General features: G+C 48.7%; 1 long non-coding RNA gene across 1 annotated transcript; it reads right to left on the reverse strand.

The window, feature by feature from the left end:
- Nucleotides 1–1534: 1534 nt before the first annotated feature.
- On the reverse strand, nt 1535–22682 carry LOC114813734. The gene is made up of 4 exons (XR_003761473.2): nt 22407–22682; nt 5543–6221; nt 5119–5257; nt 1535–2532 (listed from the first exon to the last, which is right to left on the reverse strand). It is a non-coding gene; the product is annotated as an uncharacterized LOC114813734 (long non-coding RNA).
- Between the last annotated feature and the right edge of the window lie 37 nt (nt 22683–22719).

Consider the following 22719-nt stretch of genomic DNA (forward strand, 5'->3'; position numbering starts at 1 on the left):
CTCATCTTTTTCCTTCCTTTTCTTTTCCCTATTCTCTTCTCTCCCCCTCCCCACCTCGCTCTTTTCCACTACTCCCTGTCCCAATACCCCCACACACCATCCAAGTCTGTTTGGCTGGGTCAGACCTGGAAAGAAGCCCCACAAATTACAGATTGGGATAAGATGACCAAGGGAGAAATCTGACTGGCAATTTCTTTCCAAAGAGACATCTCTTTGGCCTTGATGACTATAGCCTTGCAATAGGGGCACTGTTAATTCCATTCCTGGACTTGCTCCACCTCCTAGAGATTTAAAAGTGGAAGCCTTTGGGATGTGAAAATAATGACATTAGCTTTGAGGGGAAGGATCTGGTGGCAGTAGCTGCCACAGTTGGTAGGGAGGCTGGATCTAGGGCACTGGTTTTGTCTGACTTGATGGTGGGGCTGAGAAGACCCAGGGCCCTTAATTCTATAGCCAGATCAAACCTTCCTGGGCCCACAGTCCTTGCTGCAGACAGACCCTGCTCATCTCTAGCCCCTGCAGAAGGGACCCTTCAGGGCTTGCCAGTGGTAGTTCCTGAAGGGAATCACGTAACGGGAGCAGGACAGGTGGCAGTAATGCATCCACCCCATTTCTCGCAGCAGGTGTTTGGGTGGGGAGCAGGTGTTTGGGTGGGGAGAAGCAGATCTGTAGGGCTTTGTGCTAGAATTTGAACTGTGCGGTTGTGCTGGACCTCTAGGCCCTGGAGTGTGAGCCCTTCCTGGATTAAGAGCTGGAGTTTCGAGGAGGGGGACAGACAAATGTTAATGGGGTAGAGTGTTGTAGTCAGTTTAGTTGTGGTCATGTGTACGTACACCTCACTTCTCCTGATACCAGAGTCAGGGTTTGGGTGTTGGGGAGGGAAACGGTGTTTGACCAAAATAGAAACTAGGTTGCCTGAAATCTCCTACTGTTCTCTCTACAGATAGGACACAATTTTTTATCCTGGAGACCAAAGCATTTGGCAACGGACGAATACATCCGAATGCTGGATGGGGGGAATCGGGCCCCTTGGGCTCACTTATGCACGTGTGTCTTCCAAGGACAGGTTCCTCAAACCCAAATGGGTTTCAGGCAGGATGTGTGGAAAACTCCAATTGCACCTCACTTCCATCAGAGCGATGCTCCAGGCTCCTCTGCCCTGTACCCAGAAGCAGCTTCATGGGTGGTGACTCTTCAGGATCTTTCTTTTCTCCTCTCCTGCCCTGCCACCTGGCCTCTCCCCCCGACCAAAAAACACACACACTTCCCAGTTCCACATTTTTGCTGGCCCAGACACAAAAAGAGCCCTACAAAACACAGCTTAGGGTAGATTGACCAAGGGAGGAATCTGACTGGCTATTTGTCTCCTAAATGATGCTGCTCAACATATTGCTCTGGCCTTGAGGACTATCTCCTTGCAGTGTGTGCACAATCAACCCCATTCATGGGCTTGCCCCACTACTGACAGATTGAACTGTGGTCCAGGTTGCCAACAGAAATAAAAGACTTTTTATTTATTTGGAATGGGGGCGGCGGTGGCAGGGGGAGGGTGTGTGGGTGTGGGGGGGGGGGTGCATGTGCCTATGATAAAGAGAGAGTAATGGGGTTACCTTTGGGACAGGAATAGTGAAGTGGAGGATACCATTCTCAGTATCAAGCCTGGTTCTGGAAACAGGGGCTAGGGCTCTGTTCAGGGAACTGTCTCTGCCTGACTCGACTGGGGGACCTGGGGACCTTAATTTTATAGATGGGTCAAACTTCCCTGTGCCCACAGTCTTGTCTGCAGGGTCACCCTGCATATCTTCAGCCCCTGGAGAAGGGACCTGTCTGGGCCTGTCAGTAACAGCTGCTGTCTACTGTGTGGAGTCAGGCGAGAAGACTGTCAGTGTGTCAACTGTATTTCTCTCTTTTCTCTCTCTCTCTCTCTCTGGAAAGCAGAGTTCTGAGACTGAGTTGTCATAGGTGCAGTTAGGGATCTTGGAAAGCAGGCATTGTATTCGGAACTGAATTTTGTCCAGTCTACACTGAAGTTGGACCTCCAAATCCCGGCCTACAAGGCCTTTGTGGACTAACAGATTTTGAGATTGTTGCAGGGGGTGTTTATTTGTTAGCAGGAGAGATGGATGCCTTCATATGAAGCGTGAAGGTCAGTATGTATACCTCGTCTCTCCTGGTGTGGGGGTTATCGTATGGGAGGAGAGGAAAAAGTGTCCGTTAAAAAAAAAAGGAAGGAAGGTTGTCTGCAACTGTTCAAGCCTTCTCTCTCCACCTTTGAGACTCATGATTCTCTTGGAGATATTAGAATTTAGATGTGGTCCTCTGCTGTCGATAGAGGGCACAGTGAGAAACCCAGAAGTCTGGGATTGCTAATCCAGGGATACCTTCCGAGGTTTCCGACTTGGATCCGGCAGTACCAGCAGAGGAGCTCCAGCGATTTCCCCCACTTTCCGTGGGACTGGTGCTCTGAACTGTCTTCCCCAAGGAGGCCTTGAAGGTGAGTCTCCCAATCCCCTGTTCCGGCGGCTTTGAGACCTGGAAGAAAGCAAAGCAGCCTCACGTCCTAGCAATGGATAGGTTGGGATGGGATAATAATCCTAATCATCATGATGATATTTGTTAGGTGCTAAGTAGGTGCAAGCCACTGAACTAAGCGCTGGGGTGAATACGAGCACATCAGGTTGGACACGGTCCCTGTCAGACTGTCTTCAGCCCCATTTTACAGAGATGGGAGCTGAGGCACAGAAAAGTGAAGTAATAATAATACTAATGTTGGTGTTTGTTAAGTGCTTACTATGTGCCCAGCACTGTTCTAAGCTGTGGGTTAGATACACTGTAATCAGGTTGTCCCCTGTGGGGATCACAGTCTTCATTCCCATTTTACAGATGAGGTCACTGAGGCACCGAGAAGTTAAGTGACCTGCCCAAAGTCACACAACTGACAAGTGGTAGGGCCGGGATTAGAACCCACAACCTCTGACTCCTTCACCTGTGCTCTTTACACTAAGCCACGCTGCTTCACAGCAGACAATTGGCAGAGTTGGGATTCAAATCCAGGACTTTCTGAGTCCCAAGCTCGTGCTTTTTCCATTAGGCCACGCTGCTTCTCCAACTCAAGTGAGAGCTACTCCCTTGACCCAATCTTTTTTCTTAAAAAGAAAAGCAAAACCAAACAGGTATCAAAATGTTGCTCTAAAAAATAAATATTGTTTTAAATTTCTGAAGCCTGATCTAAGATTTTTATCCTGAAGGCTTTTCTTAGTAAAATCTTCCCCATTTTAATGGAGAACATGAAGATAATAAACTTTGCACAATAACCATTCCTTGCTACCTCCTTACTTTTTATTAAAATTTGCAGGAAGAGCTACTAGATAACAAAGCAATTTAAACCCTCATTAAGTAGGAGTCCTAGTCATAGGACTATTTTCTCTTTGGTGCTGTAAATCTTTAGGAGCTGGGAGAGGTTCTATTACAATACCACCTCCCAAAACTAAACAAAAGAGAAAAGGATGATCAAGGGGAGGCTCTGAGTACTCATCACTTGTTCTACAGAGGCTGCCCAATGCATTTAGAGAAACAGCGTGGCTCAGTGGAAAAAGCACGGGCTTGGGACTCAGAGGTCATGGGTTCTAATCCCGGCTCCACCGATTGTCAGCTGTGTGACTTTGGGCAAGTCATTTAACTTCCCTGGGCCTCAGGTTACCTCATCTGTAAAATGGGGATGAAGATTGTGAGCCCCACATGGGACAACCTGATCACTTTGTATCCCCCTCAGCACTTAGAACAGTGCTTGGCTCAAAGTAAGTGCTTAACAAATGCCATTATTATTATTATTATTATTATTTCCCTAGCCTTGAAGGCCTTCCCCTCACCTGCTTGGATTGTCAAGGCAACTGCCAACTTGCCCTGCCACTGAAATGGAGCCATGGAGGAGGAGGAGGAGCAGAAAGAAGCAAAGAACATAAACACAAAAAAGGAGAGAGAGAAGAGTGGAGAAGATCCTTCCTATCATTCTTAACTGTTAATGTTCCTGTCTTATTAGTGTAAATTGACTTTACCTGTTCTTCATTAGCCTCATTCAAAGTAAAGTCAAAATAAAACCAAATTTTACAAGTTACTGATAAAGTTTGGCTAAAAATTTTGCCTCAGTGTCTCAGCATTGGGCACTCTGAGCCCACTTACTACATTAGAAGGGTTGTAAGGTTCTACCTCCAGAGCTGGGATTAGAACCCAGGTCTCCAGACTCTGGGGCCCATCACCTCCCCCCTCTGCTATAGCAGGCCACACAATAAGAGATGTTCATTCATCCTATTTGATGGTGACTATGGTATTTGTTAGCTGCTTACTATGTGTCAAACACTATTCTAAGCACTGGGGCAGATACAGAGTCATCAGGTTGTCCCATGTAAGGCTCACAATCTTAATCCCTATTTTACAGATGAGGTAACAGAGGTACAGAGTTCTGGGGCTTGCCCTAGGTCACCCAGGAGACAACTGGTAGAGGTAGCATTAGAACCCATATCCTCTGATTCCCAAGCCACTGCTCTTTTCACTAAGCCATGCTGCTTCTATTTCCAGGGTAGGATGAAGTCCAAAAAAGAAAAAAAACCCCTTCATATCACCTGTTCTCTCTTAGAAGGAGAGGTGAAAGGGCTAAGCAGTGCAGGCAACAAGTGTGAAGCAGCAAATGGAGTTGAGGTAAGTCTTCCATCTCTCAATTCAGAGGTTGTCGGTCCAAGCCTGTGGGTCAGTCTGGAAATGAAATTCTATGTGTGCCTTTATAGAAATAAGTACGGTGTTGTATAGTTAAGAGGGTGAGAATAAGTGTCTGCAAAAAGTAAAATAAGATCATGTACTCGATCATCTGCACAAAGTAAAATAAGTGCATTCAGGTATACCTGGATAGACATTAATCATGAGTCTCTTAAGTGTATATCTGGGTTGGCCTAGGACTGAGTCAAATGTTCTGCTTTATTGAGGGCTATTGTGCGCACAGCACCATACTAATCACTTGGGAGAGTAAGACTCAACGTTAAACAGACATTCCCTGCCCACACGTGCTTATGGTCTAGAGGGAGGGAGACAGACATTAATCTAAATCAATCAATTACAGATATGTACCTAAGTGCTGTGGGGCTGGGAAGGGACGATGAATCAAGGAGCAAGTCACACCCCGGGCGACGGCAGAGGCAGGACTTCGGAGTGAGGATGTGTGTGTCTGCATAGGGGAGAGGGGCAGGACCTCTAAGTAGATCTTTTCCTGCAGAGAAGTAAAATCACGTGTTTTTCACTATGTATACATGCTCCTGAATAGACATTACCTACCTCTCATTCTTAACCTGCCTCAATTCCTGGGCCACTCGGTCCCTCTTTGATGGGTCACGCTTCCCTCATCTGTAAAATATATATTTGAACCTTCTCCCTCCCCCTCTTAGACCACGAACCCCACTAGAGGTGAATACAGGGCCCACCCTATACTAAACCCTTGAAAAATAACACACATCCTTCATAGATAAAAATTTTACATTACCGTCTATCTACCCACCTCGAGACCATAAAGACACCGTGGGTCGGATACGTGATTGCCGATTCTGTTGGACTCTCCCGAGAGCTCAATTCGGCTGCTCTGGACACGGTGAGTGGTTGTAAATACCACCGATGGCGATGGTTATCCATTCCGTCGTGAAGACCAGACGGCCAATGCCATCGGATCACTGTGAAATGTCCCCCCCGACACCTTTGCCAGTTTCCCCGACGGAGATGGAAAATCCAACTCGCCCCTCCCGGGGAATTCGGTGAACAGTGGCAAAGGATGTGCCCGGGAAATTCAACAGAAACACATCCCTCCCAACAAGTTTGGTGGACCGTGAGAATGATCTGTCATGGTCGAATCGACATCAACTCATCCTTCGGGGAGAGTTTGGCGGACGTATGCTCGCATCTCCCAGTTGGCCCCGGGCGCGGTCATCAGAAGAGTCCATAAGAACAAGGTGACCCGAGAGATGGAAAAAGGAAGAGACACAGAGACAGTCAGGGGCGGCAATCAAGCCTCTACCGAGTGCAGAGACAATCGAGACAACCAAACCAAAAATGAGCAATCAAAAGAATCTGACTTCTTACTTACAATGGAACCGAAGGCTCTGGAGGATAGTGGGCCCCGTGCTGCACTGTGGCCAAGGAATCTGGATTCACTCCAACACCACCTCTGACTTGAACGATTTCATCTGAGATCCAAGGAAGCAAAGTGAAAGAATTGCTTCAAGTGACGAGCGCTCCATAAATGCGATTAAATGAATGAATGAATGGATGAATGAAGAGGTACAGTCTCAAGATTGCCGTTTAGTTTGTAAGCGACTGCGGTGACAGAGACCTGCTAGATGGTTGACGAAATCTAGTGAGAAAAGAGATCTAGGGAGGACTACAAAATCCCGCAGTATCAATCGATGAATCGTAATTATCATTATTCTAGATAATAATAATAACTAGGGTATGGTTTGTTAAGCGCTTACTATGTGCCAGGCATTGAACTAAGGGTTGGGGTCGATACCAGCAAGTAAGTTGGACACAGTCCCTGTACCACATAGGGCTCATAGTCTTAGTTCCCATTTTACAGATGTGGTCACTGAGGCAGAGAGAAATGAAGTGACTTGCCCAAGGCCACCAAGCAGACAAGCGTCAGAGTCGGGATTAGATCTCATGACCCTCTGGCTCCCAGACCCGTGCTCTATCCACTATGCTACTATACTCTTACTGTGTGTAGAGCACTGTATTCAGCACCTGGAAGAGCTGTGAGTTCATTGTGGGCAGGGATTGTCACTCTGTATTGTACTGTCATGAACTTTCCCAAGCGCTTGGTACAGTGCTCTGCACATAGAAAGAACTTAAGAAATACAGCTGAAACTGAATAAGTCTTGGCAGTGAGACGGATGAGATCGAGGTACAGTGAGAAGATTGGCATGAGAGAGGGGAAGGATGGGGGCTGGGTTGAAGTAAGTGAATAGCGAGGTGAGGTAGGAGGAGGCAAGGAGATTGAGGGCTTTAATGCCCAAGGTGAGGAGTTTCTGTTTGATGTGCAGCTGGATGGGCCAACCACTGGAGCTCTTTGAGGAGCGGGGAAATGTGTCCTTAATGTTTCTGTAGAAAAATGTTGCAGACAGCTGTGTGAGGAATAGACCAGAGTGAGGAAAGGAGGACTGAGGATGTGCTGAAACGGGTGTGGGCGCAAAAAGGTTTGATCCATCTATAGAATGAAGGACTCTGGTCGTCTCTGTCCCACAGTCAGGACAGACAGAACCGGTTCCCTGCACAGAGTCCCAGTCCCCATTTCCAGGACCAGCCTGACAGGTATAGCTGCCCCCTCCTCACTCTTCTCCTCCTCCTCCAGCAATGAACTTTCAAGCAGGCAAATTCCTAAGCAAACACATTCTCCAACCATAAACAACACCTTCCCATAGAGGTGGCAGCCCAGCTCCTGGCTCCATCTCTCCACAAGGACTAGAGCTGGGAAATCTGCTGCTCTATTTCAACACTGTAGACACGGAGGGGGGCCCTACTTCCATAGGAGCTACCTCTATTAGACATGGTCCCCACTTACAGGCAGGGGTGTGCAGGGCCCAGGCCTGCTCAGTTAGTCCACCAAAGCCAGTTCCCTACACATAGCCTAAGTTCCTGAGTCCAGAATCAGTCTCCTTGATGACAGTGGCACCCCCGTCCTCATTACTTTCCCCAAAGCTAACCCCCTCTTTTATGCAGGTACACATGTGTGTGCACACACATACAAACACACACATACATACACACACACACACACACACATCCCACCCCACCACCACCACAAACTTTCCTTGGAGTGGGACTGCACTACAGGGCTTTCATTGGTGGGGACATTTGAGAATTGACCTGTCTGCCCAAGTGCAGGGACAGTCCTCGGGGCTGGGGAGTTGAGATGAGCTGCATCTGCCGAAGAAGCAACGGCCAGTGGGGTTCTCCCCTTGGTCATCCGGCCCCAACCTGTACATTGCTGGAGGAGGAGGCCTGTGGGGTTTTTCCTCACAGAGCTTAGAGCCAACTGGACTCATAACTAGTGGGTCTGGGGACTCACCATCAGAGCCTCCTCTGGGGATGGGGAAGTGGATCGTTGGCCTCATGGGAGTGAGGTGGCACTGAAGATTCTCCACTGGCCCCAGTCGATGGACATGCAGAAGTGGGCAACCTGGATTAGAGATGCTGAGGGTCCAGGTTCCCCCATCCTGCCCTCTGTCAGCAGATGAGGACCACATCTGCTTCCAGGAAATAACAGTGCTCACAGCTGGAGAGGGAGTGGTATGGGGTGGCAGAAAAGTTACTTGCTTTAAATTATGGATTATAAAGACTTTATTCATCTTGATGTCTATCTCCATCCCTCAAGACAATGAGATGGAGACAAACATTTATGGCGTAATATGGGTAGAGCAGAGGTCTGGGATTCAGCAGGTCATGGATTCTAGTTCCAGCTCGGCCACTTGTCTGCTGGGTGACCTTGAGCAGGTCACTTCACTTCTCTGGGCCTCGGTTACCTCATCTATAAAATGGGAATTCTGACTGTGAACCCATGTGGGACAGGGATTGGGTCCAGCCTGATTAGCCTGTAACGACCTCAGCGTTTCGTATAGTGTCTGGCACACAATAAGTGCTTAACAAATACCACAATCCTCATCACCCAGAAAACTGCAGCTAAATTGAGTGCTACACTCTGCCTGACTACCACTTGCCCAGCCCTCACTCCTCCGATACCCAGGAGAGGCTCATTTCACAGGGACTTGGAAGCCCAGAACTGCAGACTCAATAGACCTGTTTCTGGTACAATACCTCCCGTCTGCTCTCCCACCTGCACCCCTGGAGACTGGGTCACAGAAGCCCACACAACACCACTTCTCAAAGAAGTATGAACTAGAAACCCTAATCGACAGTGTCTTCCTGACATAGATCCTCAGAAGCCACCATAGGTCACAAAGTTTCTTTGTCTGACCTGGGTTCATTTCTTTGTGGGGCTGAGGATAAGCAGGGTGCCCAGCAGACAGTATGGGGCACAGGAATGTTGGATCCTTCTATAGAATTAAGGGCCCTGGGTCTTCTCGGTGCTGCAGTCAAGTCAAACAGAACCTGCGTCCTGTACAGAGCCCCAGGCCCAGTATTAGAAATGGCAGCCCCTTCCTCACTATTCTCCCCTTTAAACTTAGCCTCTTGTACACACAACCACACAGCATGGTTTACTGGAAATAGCACAGGCTTGGGAGCAGAAGATGTGGGTTCTAATACCATCTTCGCCCCTTGTCTGCTGTGTGACCTTGGATAAGCCACTTCACTTCTCTTAGCCTCAGTTAGCTCATCTGTAAAATGGGGATTAAGACTGTATGCCCCACGTGGGACAACCTGATTCCCTTGTATCAACCCCAGCACTTAGAACAGTGCTTGGCACATGGTAAGCGCTTACCAAATCTATAATTATCATTGTTATTCTCTGAGACTCAGTTACTTCATCTGTACAATGGGGAATAAGACCATGAGTCCCAAGGGGTCTGGGATTTATCCGACTTGATTGCCCTATATCTACCCCAGCACTTAGAACAGTTTTTGGCACATAGTAAGTGCTTAACATATACCCCAATAATTATTATTGTGATTATTATGATTTTATTATTATTATTATTTTAGGAATGAGGTAACTGAGGCTTAGAGAAGTGAAGTGACTTGCCCAAGGTCACTCAGCAGACAGGTGGCAGGCCTTGGATTAGAAACTATGTTCTTCTGACCCCCCAGAGCGGGGCTCTATCCACTAAGCAGCGCTGCTTCTCTCCCAGATCTTGATTCTGGGTGGCCGAGCCACTCTATCACTATCTGATGGTACTTTGCTCCACCAGCGCCCGCTTACTCACTGAGGCTGCGACTCATCTATCTGGACTCCGACTCCTTTCCCAAGTCCTTGCCCTGCTCTGAAACACCCTCGCCCTCCCTCCACATATGCCAGACCACCATTAACCCCCGCTCCAGAGCATTAAGGTCACAAGTCCTCCAAGAGGCCTTCTCTGATTAAACCCTCTTTCCTCCTGGCTCCTTCTCCCTTCTGCATCGTCTACACCCTGGGATCTGTGAAGTTTAAATGTTTGCATATCTGTATGGCCTAACAGAAAAGTCAAGGCCTAATGAATACCTGAAATTAAAATAATCACTGAAATTAAAAAAAATTTTTAAAAGTCCAGTGGCAAGAGAAATGAAAATAGTACCTATGCTGATCAATCACCCAAAGAATGGATAAATCTGACTTCCCGGGTAATAATAAAAGCAACTGTGGTATTCATCAAGCAGTTATTATGGGCCAGACACTGTGACAACTGCTGGGGTAAATATAAGATCACAGAGTTGGACACAGTCTCTGTCCCACACTGGACTCACAGTCTTAATCTGGAATTTGGGCAGAGAGATTAATGGAGAAGGGAAAGTCAAAGATGGGGAGGGGAAAGGCAGGGGTGCTGGATGGTCCATTCTGGGTCACAGGGGTCAAGGATAGGGAGAGGAAAATTGAGGGTGTTGGTTGGTCCATGTTAGGTAATGGGGGGAGAGTCCAAGATAAGGAGGGCAGAGACACAGGCGTCTAATGGTCACAAAGCCAGGCAAGTGGCGGTGAGACCATTTGGTTTGGGGTTACTGTTCAAGTTTTTACTGGGACAGAAGACCAACTACCAATGGCCCGAAAGGACTTCAGCCCCACAGGACCAAACCCCTGGCTGAACAGAGTTAGTCAGTCAGGCAATCCTATTTACTAGGCCCTTACTGTGTGAAGAGCACTGTACGAGGCACTTGGGAGAGTACAGTATAACAATACAACAGATGCATTACGACCACATTGAGCTTATGGTCTAGAGGGGGAGACAGACACTGATATAAAAAATACATTACAGATTTGGAGGTAACTGCTGGGGTGCTAGAAGGGCTGGGACGCCAAAGGGAGCAAGTCAGGGCACCGCAGGAGGGCGTGGGAGAAAAGGAAAGGAGGGCTTAGTCAGGGAAGGCCTCTTGGAGGAGATGTGCCTTCAGTAAAGTTTTGAAGAGGGGTAGAGTCATTGTCTGTCAGGAGGGAGGGCATTTGAGGCTGTTGGCAGGATGCGGGTGGGAGGTCGGCGGCGAGACGGATGAGATTGAGGTACAGTGAGAAGGTTGGCATTAGGGAGGCGAAAGGTGTGGGCTGCTTGTAGTAGGTGAGTAGCAAGGTGAGGTTGGTGTGGAAAGGGGATTTAGTACATGAAAACCCATGGTGAAGAGTTTCTGTTTGATGCAGTGCTGGACGGATTTCTAGATGGATCACCCAGAACTACAGTTCCGAGTAAAAAAAAAAAAGCCCTGCTTGTCCTCCCACCTGCACCCCTTGTTCTGTTACTCCAGGACCTCCAGTCCCCCATAGACCGTAAGCTTATTGTGGGCAGGGAATGTGTCTGTCATACTGTACTCTCCCAAGTGCTTAATACAGATCTCTGCACACAGTAAGCATTCCATCAACCCAACTGGCTAAGGGAAGGTGCAGAACTACACGGTGGATAGAATGCAGTTGCTAGTACAGTATCTGTCTTTTGTCCTCTCAGTGCACACCTGATCTTACTTGTTCACACTATGAACTTGATCTCAGGCAAGGGGGCTGTACACTCTGCTACTTAGAGAAAAATAGGATAGAGACACTGACAGACACTCTGTCCTTCGCCTGATATTAGATCCCACAAGCTTCTGGGTTGAGCCCAGAAAGATCCCTTCTCTGGGGGCTGAAGCTGTGAAGTGACCCTGCAAATAGGACATTATTATTATTATTCATCCATATTGAGTGCTTACTGTGTGCAACTGCTCTAAGCCCTTGGGAGATTACAGTATAACATCATACACATTCCCTGCCCACATGGATCTCACAGTCTAAAGGGAGAGATAAGCATTAATATTAATGAATAAGTGGATAAATAAATAAATTTCAGATATACAAAGATCTATACATATGTGCCATGGGGAAGGGAGAGAAGATGGATGAAGGAGCAGGTGGGAGTGACACAGAAGAAAAAGGGAGAAGAGGAGTGCTCAGTCAGGGAAGGCTTCCTGGAGATGTGTTTTCATTAAGGCTTTGAAGTGGGGAAGAGCAATCATCTATTTGATATGAGGAAAGAGGACGCTCCATGCCAGAGGTAGGATGTGGGTGAGAGGTCGGCAGTGAGATGGACAATATTGAGGTACAGAGAGAAGTTTAGTACCAGGGGAGCAAACTGTGCGGCCTGGGTTGTAGTAGGAGATCAGCGAGGTGAAATAAGCTGGGACAAAGTGCTTAAGTGCTTTAAAGCCAATGGTGAGAAGTTTTAGCTATAGTCACTGGGAAGCTTGACTCGTCTATAGAATTAAAGGGATCTGGGTCTTCTCACTCCCAATCAAGTCAGATAGAACTAGCTTCCTGCACGGCGTCCCAGCCCCTGTTCTCCCATGAGTGACGGCCTCCTCGACACTCTTCTTCCCCACTACGATACACACACACAGACTCCTTTTGGGTTAGCAGTAGAGGTCACTAAGTAATGGGGTAAATCTGGGAGTTGAATGTGCCCGTAGTATAAGAGGGATGATCCTCGAGGCCAAGGAGAAGAACTGAGAAGCTGCTCTGGAGAGATTCCCCTGGCCCCTGGAACCAGAACCATCCTCAGTTCAGAGACCAGTGGCTTGCCCCTTTGTAGCACTAATCTTTTATATGGAGGCTGTGCCTATCCATTACCCCCTGGTGACAGCTGGCTTGTTCAGGGTGGCTGGGCTAGGTGGCAGTATAGGATAGTAGAGTATGGTAGAGCAGTAGGCTTGTTCTAGGATGCTGCTTCTCTCTACTGCCCCACGGGGCTACTAGGCTTTGTTTCGGGAAGCTGTGCTTCTCCAGGTCCCCATCTCAGCTTCAGGCATTGGTCTGGGAGGCTGCCCTTCTCTATCGCTCCATGGTGGTGTGAGGGCATGGTTCTCTTAGGCTGCAACTCTCCGTCACCTTCCAATGGCACTGGTTTTTTTTTCCCATGGTGCTTGTGAAACACAGTCCAGGCATTGAACTAAGAGCTGGGATAGAAATAAGCTCATCAGGTTGGACACAGTCCAGGTCCCACATCCCATCGGACTCACCGTCACAACTTCGCTAAAATCCGCCCTTTCCTCTCCATCACAACCCCCACCATGTTAGTGCAGTCACTCATTCTCTCCCACCTAGATTACTGTATCAGCCTCCTTTCTGATGTCCCAACCTCCTGCCTCCCCCAACTCCAGTCCACACTTCGCTCTGCTGCCCGGATTATCTTTCTACAGAAACGTTCAGGGAATGTCACGTCCCACCTCAAAAATCTCTAGTGACTGCCTATCCAACTCTGTATCAAACAAAAACTCCTTAGCGTTGGTTTTAAAGCTCTCCATCACATTGTCACCTCCTCCTACCTCAACTCCCTTCACTCCTTCTACAACCCAGCCCTCACTCTTCACTCCTCTGGTGCTAACCTTCTCACTGTGCCTCGCTGTGGCCTGTCTCGCTGCTGCCCCCGGCCCACATCCTACCAATGACCTGGAACGCCTTCCCTCCTCAAATCTGCAAATTACTCCATCCCACCCCCTTCAAAGCCTTACAGAAGGGACATCTCCAAAAGGCCTTCCCTGAATGTTACACTTTTCCTCATTTCTCACTCCCTTCCGCATGGCCTAGTGGAAAGAGCACGGGCTTGGGAGTTAGAGGTGGGTGGGTTCTAATCCTGGCTCTGCCACTTATCAGCTGTATGACTATGGGCAAATCACTTAACTTCTCTATGCCTTACTTACCTCATCTGTAAAATGGGGATTAAGTCTTTGAGCCCTACGTGGGACAACCCAATTCCCTTATATCTACCCCAGCGCTTAGAACAGTGTTTGGCACATAGTAAGCGCTAAACCAATACCATCATCATCAACATCACCCTGACTTGCTTCCTCTACTCTTCCCCCCATCCCTGCCGCAAAGCACTTATCTGCAATTTTATTTATGTTTAGTGATGTCTGTTTACTTGTATTGATGTCTTTCTCCCCCCGCCCACCGCCAGAGTGTGAGTGTGAGTGGGATTGTCTGTCTTTATTACTGTATCGTACTTTCCCAAGTATTTAGTACAGTGCTCTTCACACAAGAGTGGCTAAATAAATACGACTGAATGAATGAGAGCATATCGGTAGCCGCGGGTCTGCTGCCAGCCTCCCGGGGGATCCAGGGCAAGCGTTGGTGTCTTTCCAGGCCGGGGACCCGCCACGGTCCGTCCTCTCTCAGAGTCGGTCTGAGAGGGGGAGGCTTTGGGAAGGACACGACCATATCGATCCATCAATCAGAGATCTCCAAGTAGTGTCTGCCATTTGTAGCGTTGCGTACTTTGCGCTGAGGAGCATTTACTAATAATAACAATAATAGTAATTATGTTATACGTTAAGCACTTACTATGTGCCAGGCACTACACTAAGCGCTGGGATGGATGCAAGCAAATTGAGTTGGACCAGTCCCTATCCCCATGTGGCTCACAATCTTGATCCCCATTTTACAAATGAGGGAACTGAGGCACAAAGAAGTTAAGTGACTTACCCAAGGTCACACAGCAAACAAGTGGTGGAGCTGAGATTAGAACCCAGCTCTTCTGACTCCCAGGCCTGGGCTGTTTCCACCAGACCATGCTGCTTCTCTGCATCTTTTATCTACCCCAGAGCTTAGTTGGACTTGGCACATAGGAAGTGCTTAAATATAAATAGTACAGTGCCCTGCACAGAGTAAGAACTAAATAAATAGCACCGATCGATCGACTGATTGATTGAATGATCTGACATTCTGGCCCAGTTCCATTTTTCCTACTGGTCCCATTGCTTGAAGGCAGTTAGTAGATAAACAGCGCAGTACAACAGAAAGAAGCAAGGCCCAACAAATACCATTAAAATAATAATTTAAATAAAAAATGTTTTTAAAAGTCAGGTGGCAAGAGAAATGAGAACAGCACTTATGCTGATCAATCCCCCACAGACTGGCCACATCCGACTTTCTGGATAATAATAATAACCATTGAGGTCTTTCTTAGGCGTTTATTTTCTGCCAGACACTGTACTAACTGCTGGGGCAGATGCAAGATACTTGGGTTGGACACAGTCCCTGTCCCACACTGTACTCACAGTCTTAATCCCCATTTTACAAATGAGAAAACTGAGGTACAGAGATTACTGGAGAAGGGAAAGTCAGGGGTGTTGGACGGTCTCTGCCGGGTCAGTGGGCGAGAATCAGAGATGGGGAGGGGAGAGGCAGGGATGTGACATGCTCCATACTGGATCACGGGGGGAGTGTCAAGGATGGGGAGGGGAAAGTTGGGAGGTGTTGGTGGCGAGTGGTGGTGTGACCATTTGAGTTGGGGTTACTGGGGTTCAAGTTTTTGCCAGGATAGAAGACCAACTACCAGTGGCCCAAAAGGGCTTCTGCTCCTCACCCCCATCAACAGGGCCAAGCCCCTGGCTGAGCAGAATTAATCAGTCAGTCAGTGTATCCTATTTACAGGGTGCTTACTGTGTGAAGAGTACTGTATGAAGCACTTGGGAGAGTACATTATAACAATACAACAGACATATTCCCTGACCACAAGGAGCTTACAGTCTAGAGGGGGAGACAGTACTGATATAAAGAAATACATTACAGATATGGACATAGCTGCAGGGGGGCTGGAAACGGGGGGGCACATGAAGGGAGCAAATCATGGTGATACAGAAGGGAGTAGGAGAAGAAGAAAAGAGGGCTTAATCAGGGAAGGCCTCTTGGAGGAGATGTGCCTTCAGTGAGGCCTGGAAGGGGGGTAGAGTCATTGTCTGTTGGATATGAGGAGGTAGGGCTTTCCAAGACAGATGCAGGAGGTGGGCAGTAGGTTGGCGCCGAGACAGACTAATTTGAGATATAGTGAGAAGGTTGGCATTACAGAGGTGAAGAGTGTGGGCTGGATTGTAGTAGGAGAGTAACGAGGTGAGGGAGGAGAGGGCAAGGTGAGCGAGTGCTCTAACGCCTATAGTGAGAGGTTTCTGTTTGATGCGGAAGTGGATGGGGAACCACTGGAGTTCCTTGAGGAGTTGGGAAACACGGCCTGGATGTTTCTGTAGAAAAATGATGCGGGCAGCAGAGTTAAGTATGGACTGGAGTGGGGAGAGGCAGGAGGACTGAGGATAATAATAATAATGGTATTTGTTAAGCGTTTACTATGTGCAAAGCACTGTTCTAAGCACTGGGGAGGATACAAGGTGATCAGGTGTCCACTGTGGGGCTCACAGTCTTAATGCCCATTTTACAGATGAGGTAACTGAGGCACAGAGAAGTTAAGTGACTTGCCCAAAGTCACACAGCTGACAAGTGGAGGAGCCGGGATTTGAACCCATGACCTCTGACTCCCCAGCCCTTGCTCTTTTCACTGAGCCACACAGCTTCTCTGCATGGATGTGCGGACGGGTACGGGCGCAAGAAGGTTTGATTCATTTGTAGAATTACCGTCGCTGGGGCTTCTCCATCCCACAGTCAATTCAGACAGAACCAGTTCCTTGCACAGAGTCCTAGTCCCCATTTTGGCCCCAGCCTCTGGGCTGGGTATGGCAGCCCCCTCCTCACTCTCTCCTCCTCCAGAGATGAACTTTTAAGTGTGGAAATTCATAAACAAACATATTCACCAGCCATAAACAACACCTTCCCTTAGAGGTGACAGTGCAGCTCCTGGCTCCATCTCTCCACGAGGCCTAGAGCTGGGAAATCCGATGCTCTGTATCCATGCTGTGGTCTTGGTGAGGTTCCCCACTCCCATAGGAGCTACCACTGTTAGACATGGATAGGGTCCCCACTTGTGGACGGGGGGAAGCAGCATGGCTTAGTGGAAAGAGCATGGGCTTGGGAGTCAGAAATCATTCATTCATTCATTCAATAGTATTTATTGAGCACTTACTATGTGAAGAGCACTGTACTAAGCTCTTGGAATGTACAAATCGGTAACAGATAGAGACAGTCCCTGCCCTTTGACGGGCTTACAGTCTAATCGGGAGAGACAGACAGACAGGAACAATGGCAATAAATAGAATCGAGGGGAAGAACATCTCATTAAAACAATAACAAATAAATAGAATCAGGGTGATGTACATCTCATTAACAAAATAAATAGGGTAATGAAGATATATACAGTTGAGCGGACAAGTACAGTGCTGAGGGGATGGGACGGGAGAGGGAGAGGAGCAGAGGGAAAGGGGGGAGAAGAGAGTTTAGCTGCGGAGAGGTGAAGGGGGGTGTAGAAGGAGCAGAGGGAAAAGGGGAGCTCAGTCTGGGAAGGCCTCTTGGAGGAGGTGAGCTTTAAGTAGGGTTTTGAAGAGGGGAAGAGAATTAGTTTGGCGGAGGTGAGGAGGGAGGGCGTTCCAGGACCGAGGGAGGATGTGGCCCGGGGGTCGACGGCGGGATAGGCGAGGAAGGGGGATGGTGAGGAGGTGGGCGGCAGAGGAGAGGAGCGTGCGGGGTGGGCAGTGGAAAGAGAGAAGGGAGGAGAGGTAGGAAGGGGCAAGGTGATGGAGAGCCTTGAAGTCTAGAGTGAGAAGTTTCTGTTTTGTGCGGAGGTCGATAGGCAACCACTGGAGGTTTTTAAGAAGGGGAGTGACATGCCCAGAGCGTTGCTGCAGGAAGATGAGCCGGGCAGTGGAGTGAAGAATAGACTGGGGCCGGGATAGAGAGGAGGAAGGGAGGTCAGAGAGCAGGCTGACACAGTAATCTAGCCGGGATATTACGAGAGCCTGTGACAGTAAGATAGACGTTTGGGTGGAGAGGAAAGGGCGGATCTTGGCGATATTATAAAAGTGAGACCGGCAGGTTTTGGTGACGGATTGGATGTGTGGGGTGAACGAGAGAGCCGAGTCAAAGATGACACCGAGGTTGCGGACCTGAGAGACGGGAAGGATGGTCGTACGTGGGTTCTAATCCCGGCTCCACCACTTATCAGCTGCCTGACTTTGGGCAAGTCACTTAACTGTGCCCCAGTTCCCTCATCTGCAAAGTGGGGATTAAAACTGTGAGCCCCAAGTGGGACAACCTGATTACCCTGTATCTGCCCTAGCGCTTAGAACAGTGCTTGGCACAAAGTAAGCGCTTAACAAATACCATTATTATTATGTGCAGGGCTCTTGGTCCGCTCAGTTGGTCAACTAAAGCCAGCTTCTTGAACAGAATCCCAATTCCTGATTCTAAAACCAGCCTCCTGGATGACAGTGGCAACTCCTCATTACTCTCCCAAAAGCTAACCCCCACTTTCACACAGGTGCACACACTTGTGCATACAAACACACACACACGCACACACACACACCCTCTCCCCCTTCCCCCCACCACACCCTTCCTTTGACTGGAACTGCACCACAAGGCTTTCAGTAGTGGGCTGCGTTTTTGAGAATTGACCTGACCGCCCAAGTTCAGGAGGACAGTCCTCAGGGCTGGGGAGTTGAGATGAGCTGCATCTACAGAAGTAGAAACAGCCAGTCGGCTTCTCGACTTGGTCACCCAGGCCCAACCTGCACATTGCTGGAGAAAGAGGCCAGTGGCCTTGGAGCCAACAGGACATAGAACTATGTGGTCTTGGGACTCACCATCAAAGACGCCCCTGGGGAAGGGGAAGAGGATCCTTGGCCTCAAGGGATTGAGGCGGCACTAGAACTTCTCCACTGGCCCCAGGTGATGGACATGTGGCTCCTCCAGTGGCTGTCTATCAGCCTCCACACGAAACAAAAACTTCTCACTCTAGGCTTCAAGGCTCTCCATCACCTTGCCCCCTCCAACCTCTTCTCCCTTCTCTCTTTCTACTTCCCACTCCGCACGCTCCGCTCCTCTGCCGCCCACCTCCTCACCATCCCCTGTTCTCGCCTATCCCGCCCTCGACCCCTGGGCCACGTCCTCCCACTGTCCCGGAATGCCCTCCCTCCTCACCTCCGCCAAACTAATTCTCTTCCCCTCTTCAAAGCCCTACTGAGAGCTCACCTCCTCCAAGAGGCCTTCCCAGACTGAGCTTCCCCTTTTCCCTCTGCTCCCTCTGCTCTCCCTCTACCCGCCCCCTCACCTCCCCTCAGCTAAGCCTTCTTTTCCCCCCTTTCCCTCTGCTCCTCCCCCTCTCCCTTCCCCTCCCCTCGGCACTGTACTCGTCCGCTCAATTGCATATATTTTTATTACCCTATTTATTTTGTTAATGAGATGTACATCACCTTGATTCTATTTATTGCTGTTGTTTTAATGAGATGTTCATCCCCTTGATTCTATTTATTTCTATTGTTTTTGTCTGTCTGTCTCCCCCGATTAGACTGTAAGCCCGTCAGTGGGCAGGGACTGTCTCTATCTGTTGCCGATTTGTACATTCCAAGAGCTTAATACAGTGGTCTGCACATAGTAAGCACTCAATAAATACTATTGAATGAATGAATGAACATGTAGAACTGGGGAACCTGGATTAGTGAGACTGAGGGTCCAAGTTCCCTCATCCTGCCTTCTGTCAACAGATGAGGACCACACCTGCTGCCAGAAAATAACAGTGCTCACAGCTGGAGAGGGAGTGGTATGGGGTTGGCCGCAAACTTACATGCTTTAAAATATGGATTATAAAGAATTTATTCACATTCACGTCGGTCTCCATTCCTCTAAACAAATAGATGGATACAGACATGTGTAGTGGATAGACCTGGGGCCTGAGATTCAGCAGGTCATGGGTTCTAATTCCGGCTTGGCCACATGTCTGCTGGATGACCTTGGCCGGGTTCTTTCACTTCTTGGGGCCTCAGTTACCTCATCTATAAAATGGGGATTGAAACTATGAGCCCATGTGGGACAGGGACGGTGTCCAAACTGATTAGCTTGTATAATAACAATAATAATAATAATGTTGGTATTTGTTAAGTGCTTACTATGTGCAGAGCACTGTTCTAAGCGCTGGGGTAGACACAGGGGAATCAGGTTGTCCCACGTGGGGCTCACAGTCTTAATCTCCATTTTACAGATGAGGTAACTGAGGCTCAGAGAAGTTAAGTGACTTCCCCACAGTCACACAGCTGACAAGTGGCAGAGCCGGAATTCGAACCCATGACCTCTGACTCCAAAGCCTGGGCTCTTTCCACTGAGCCATGCTGCTTAGCTTAGTACAGTGCCTGGCACACAGTAAACGCTCAACAAATACCACAGTCATCACCCAGAAAAGTGCAGCTAAGCTCATTGCTACACTCTGCCCTACTAACCCCTGCCCAACCTGCTCTCCTCCGATCCCTTGGAGAGACTTATTTCACAGGGACTGGAAGTCCAGAACTGCAGGCCCAACAGACCTGTTTCTAGTACAATACCTACCGTTCTCCTCTCCCACCTGCACCCCTGTTGACTTGGACACAGGAGCCCACTCAACTCTGCTTCTAAGAGACAAATGGACTGGAGACCATAATAAACACCGTGTCGCCCTGACCATAGATCCCCAGAAGCCACTACTGTCTGTCACCATGTGCTTCTTTTGCTGACAAGTGTTCATTCCTGCACAGTGGATAAAGTGCACTTTCACGAGCTCCTCCTCCCCCTCCCATCCCCTAATGGTAGAGGTTCCTCGAGGGTGAGTTCTCGGTCCCCTTCTGTTCTCCATCTAGACTCACTCCCTCGGTGAACTCATTCGCTCCCACGGCTTCAACAATCATCTCTGTGCGGATGATACCCAAATCTACATCTCCTCCCCTATTGTCTCTCCCTCTCTCCAGGCTCACATCTACTCCAGCCTTCAGGACCTCTCCACCCAGATGTCCTCCCACCACCTAAAACTCAACACGTCCAAGACAGAGCCCCATGTTTCACGGAGGCTATAACCGATCTGATTACCTCGTACCTACCCCAGTGCTTAGAACAGTATTTGGCACATAGTAAGTGCTTAACAAATACCAGTTATTGTTATCATCATTATTTTATTATTATTTTTATTTTAGAGATGAGGTAACTGAAGCTCAGAGAAATGAAGTGACTTTTCATTCATTCATTCATTCATTCATTCATTCAATAGTATTTATTGAGCGCTTACTATGCGCAGAGCACTGTACTAAGCGCTTGGGATGAACAAGTCGGCAACAGATAGAGACAGTCCCTGCCATTTGACGGGCTTACAGTCTAATCGGGGGAGACGGACAGACAAGAACAATGGCAATAAATAGAGTCAAGGGGAAGAACATCTCGTAAAAACAATGGCAACTAAATAGAATCAAGGCGATGTACAATTCATTAACAAAATAACTTGCCCAAGGTCACTAGCAGACAAGTGGCAGGGCTTGGATTAGAAGCCAGGTCCTTCTCTAGTTCTCCTGTCCCATCGCCACCCCTCATCTCCCACTCCCCGCCCAGGTCCCAGCCATTTCATTCCCATCCAAACCCTCCCCTCCCCCCCACCTTGTCCCCCGGAACAAGGGGATGGGTGAACTAATTCAATTTAATTTAATGGTATTTGTTAAGTGCCTACTCTGTGCCAGGCACTGATGCTAAGTGTGGATACACTTAGGTGGATACAAGATAATCAGGTTCGACACAGTCTATGTCCCTCATGGGGCTCAGAGTCTTAATCCTCATTTTATAGATGAGGTAACTGAGACCCAGAGAATTGAAGTGACTTGCCCAAGGTCACTCAGCAGACAAGTGGCAGGGTCGGAATTAAAACCCAGGCCCTTCTGACTTTCAAGTCTGGGCTCTATCCACTAGGCCAGTCTATCGTTAGCTTCTTGAAGGCAAAGATCATGTCAACAAACTCAGTCAGGGGCCATCCCCTAAAGCAAGACCATTTGCCCTTCCCCTTTTCTTCCCCTTCCTCCCATTCTCCTTCCTATTCTCCTTCCCCTCCCCATTTCCTTCTCCTCTCCCTCTCCTCTCTTTCCCCACCATTCTCTAGTGTAGCTCAGTGGAAAGAGCATGGGCTTTGGAGTCAGAGGTCATGAGTTCAAATCCCGGCTCGGCCACTTGTCAGCTGTGTGACTGTGGGCAAGTCACTTAACTTCTCTGGGCCTCAGCTACCTCATCTGTAAAATGGGGATTAAGACTGTGAGCCCCATGTAGGACAACCTGATTCCACTATGTCTACCCCAGCGCTTAGAACAGTGCTCTGCACATAGTAAGCGCTTAACAAATACCAACATTATTATTATTATTTTCCCTTCTCAGTTGGTTCTTCTATCTGGAGTCCTCCTGCAGAAGTGATACTAATCAAGTTTCCTTCTTGGCTCCCCTCCTCTCCATCTCTTTCTCACTTCTAGGGGAGCGTTGCTTTGAGGTGCTGGGGAGCGAAGTGGGCGGGGGCCTGAAAAGTTGGAGAGATTAGGGCTAGTGAGAGTAACATTACCCCTTGTCAGCAGGTATTGCTCCTTGCTAGGTGTCCTCGACTCAGCCTTTTCTTCTGGCCCAGAATAATGGGGCTCGCTGAGTTTCCTGGGAAGGGCAGGTATAGACTCCCAGGCCTGTCCTCTGTTCACTAGGCCATGCTGCTTCTCTTCACATGTTGCTTACTGGAGGTGGGCAAGTGACACGGACTTCCTGGCATGACCATATCTGCCCTCGAGAAGCATAGCCTCAACGGATCCCAGGGCCGGCAGCAGGATATGGGCCTCAAATCCCGAGCACGGGAGAGGACTCTGGGATTCAGTCCAAAGAGCCGG

This window comes from Ornithorhynchus anatinus, chromosome 1, assembly GCF_004115215.2.
Source record: "Ornithorhynchus anatinus isolate Pmale09 chromosome 1, mOrnAna1.pri.v4, whole genome shotgun sequence".
In the NCBI taxonomy this organism is placed as follows: Eukaryota; Metazoa; Chordata; class Mammalia; order Monotremata; family Ornithorhynchidae; genus Ornithorhynchus; species Ornithorhynchus anatinus.